General features: G+C 36.3%; 1 long non-coding RNA gene across 1 annotated transcript in view; it reads right to left on the reverse strand.

Moving 5' to 3' along the window:
* Nucleotides 1-1515: 1515 nt before the first annotated feature.
* Nucleotides 1516-3085, reverse strand: part of LOC118478476 — a 5498-nt gene continuing 3928 nt past the window's right edge. Inside the window, exons 2-3 of the long non-coding RNA XR_004859071.1 lie at nt 2979-2981; nt 1516-2663 (exon numbers count right to left, since the gene is read on the reverse strand). This is a non-coding gene — a long non-coding RNA (uncharacterized LOC118478476). The remainder of the gene's footprint in view (nt 2664-2978; nt 2982-3085) is intronic.

The raw sequence follows: 3085 nt of genomic DNA on the forward strand, positions 1-3085 counted from the left end.
CATGGTTGTGGTAGATTTTTGAGAAACAAAAAAAAAATGAATTGTTTTGTTGTTTTCAAATACACCGATTGTTGGCCTTAGTTTCGCTTGGAGAACTATTCGTGAGGCACTGAGGTGAAATCAGGCGCTCGTCAAAATAACAAGATATAAGAAACAGGCAGTTTGACAATTTTCATCGAATTTTTGTTTTTGGCTCAACACCATTCGTGTTCATATAAAAACACATTTCCATGTGAATTTTACTGAAAAACGTTGATTAAAGGCATAAAATAAAATGTAATTTCATCGTTTTCATTGACTCTAAAGCTATTGAAATTATCAAACTTTGGCGGCCATTTTCTCTCTAATCTTACTGCTGAAACCAAGCGACCTCATCTCCTTCAAACGCAAATATGACGAGTTCTATTTAAGATAGATGGACATTTTTCAAATGAAAGCAAGGCAAATAAATAAATAAGCTTTCGGATGGTACCAATACCTCCACATGCCCAAATATTGACGATCGCCTGATTCCACCTCGTTGTGACACATTGTGTGATAGTCAGCATTGGCTGTTGTACCAACGGGACAGGACAGGTCAAACCCACAACTTAGTAATCGAAAAACATAATGCACACCACATTCAAACCAGCTTGCTTTGAGTTGAGCTTTCTGGGATCGTGTTAGTTCTTGGTTTTTCGCTTCTGCTGATTGTCTTTTCAGTTTTTGATCCCAAAAATATACTCATGTTTCATCACCTATTGTGTTCTTCTTTTTAAAAAAACGATGTCCCTTTTTTCCATGCGACTGTTATTTCTATGCTAACCCCACCCCCCCCCCCCAAAAAAAATACAAAAAACAAAGAAAGACTTAAGGGGGCAGCGATTTGAAAACAAGGAAGAAATTATTCTCAAAGCAAATTAGGCTACCTTAGGGTCTCTGGTGGACTCGAACTTTGCCACAGCGTTTGACAGATGAGGAAAAAGTGCATTCAGATCAGCGCTTGTTATGTTGAATAGAAAACACATTTTCGTAGGTGTGTAATTGCAAAATATCACGTCTGTAAAACAATTTTTGATTCAATAGAACAGGGAAACTTACATCAAAGACAGACCACCTGACGCGCCTTATTTATAGTGACGTTTGGGTTTTTTTGTAGCGATTTCAGATACACAGTATTTCCAAAAGAAACCTTTCTCATATCCGTCCTGACGTGAGGTCTTATCCACATCATGCGTTTGCCTCGTGATACAATTTTTTCTCAAGTGTTAAGGCATGTCTTGTTTCCATCTTCTTTATAGTGCATCCACAGTCAGGTTTTTCCAACAAATGTTTCCTTAAAAGTCTTACAAATCTATGTTCCTACTGTTCTGACTATACTTATTTGCTTACTTAATTACTCACTCCCTAAACAGCCTGTTACACAAGGCGATGAGCAGTCGACACCACGTGTTTGTGTCCCTGGCCAATCTCGGCATATCCAGGCCCTGGGCGATTGCCTCATCCCTTATAGTGCCTCTATAGTGCCTCTATAGCTTCCAGTTGGTCTTCCTCGTTTGTTTTTTCCAGTTGGTTTCAAATACTACGAGTAGGCGTGTGGATGTGTTGATATCCTAAATTCATGCTCTTTCCAACACTTCTTTATTTGCAATGAACTAATTATATTTCATTAGTAAAGATTTTTAGTAAACATTTTGTACCGAAGCTTTTTTCATTTTCGTTGAATTGTTTTGTTTGTTGCCCATGTCTCTGACCCATACGTCAATACAGACAAAAATATTGCTATTCTTATATTTATTTTAATTTCGTCTTCAATGAAATGATCTTTAACTTCCATACATAGTTTCTAATTTCACAAAAGCGATCAGGGTATTTTTAAGTCTTCCGTGGACGTCGTCAAGGCAGTCTGCAGTTTTGGATTTAATGCTGCTAAGGTACTTGAATTTAATAATTATTTCTACTTGGGGTTCTCAATAAAGAGTGATGGGCGTAGTTTCTGATAATAGTCGTAGTACTTCTATTTTAGATACATTTATTATAAGGTCAACTTTTTCTGCAACTTTTGCTAGTACTTCTGATTTTGATTGCATTTCATGTACTTTGGTGTTTAATAGGCAGATGTCATCCGCAAAATCTAAATCTGTTAAATATGTGCCACTTGTCCATGCAATGTTTGTTTTAATGTCTTTGCTCTGTCTCATTACAAAATCGATCACAATTCCAAAAAGTACAGGTGATAATATACAGCCTTGTCCAACAACAGTATTTACTTAAAAAGATATAGATAGTTCTCTTTCAACACAGCAGCTTGCTTTGGTATAATATAATGATCTTATACAGTTTCTTACTTTTGTTGGGATGCCATATATTGCAAAAAAATTCAACAGGGCCTCTCCGTCAACTTCGTCTAAGACTCAAGTCCAGTAAGTTTTTAAAAATTGAGACATTTCATTATTTGTTTTGTTCTGCGATATTTCTCAGAACAAACAGTTGATCTGAACATTACTTATCCGGTCGAAAACCAGCCTGTTCGTCTCTTAGTCTCTCATCTATTGCTGTTCTGATACGAGACAAGATAATAGAGCAAATTAATCTTGCAGGCATTGATAAAAGCGCGTTTCCTTTCTAATTGTTACAGTCTTTTAAGTCCCCCTTTTAAAATAGGTTTTGTTATAATTTCCTTTCTCTGTTCCATAGGCGTGTTTTCTTTTTTTTTAAATTTGTCAAATATCAAGAGTAATATCTCGTTACTTTCTTTTCCAATGGTTTTGAGCTTCTCGGCGGCAGTTTGTCTTCTCCTGGACTTTTGTTTCTTTTCGTTTTCTTGGCTGTTGCTAAAATTTCCGGCTTGGTTATTTTGTCCATACTTGTGTTCAATTCCTCCATTGGTTGTACTTGGTCAAAGTTGAATTCCTTCGGGGTTTTTTGTCTTCTAAAGTTGTTCTGACAACACACACACACACACACACACACACACACACACACACACACACACACACTACCTATCTATCTATCTATCTATCTATCTATCTATCTATCTATCTATCTATCTATCTATCTATCTATCTATCTATCGTTACATCCATTCGCTTTTAAAACTTCCAGA

This window comes from Aplysia californica, unplaced genomic scaffold, assembly GCF_000002075.1.
Source record: "Aplysia californica isolate F4 #8 unplaced genomic scaffold, AplCal3.0 scaffold00594, whole genome shotgun sequence".
In the NCBI taxonomy this organism is placed as follows: domain Eukaryota; kingdom Metazoa; phylum Mollusca; class Gastropoda; order Aplysiida; family Aplysiidae; genus Aplysia; species Aplysia californica.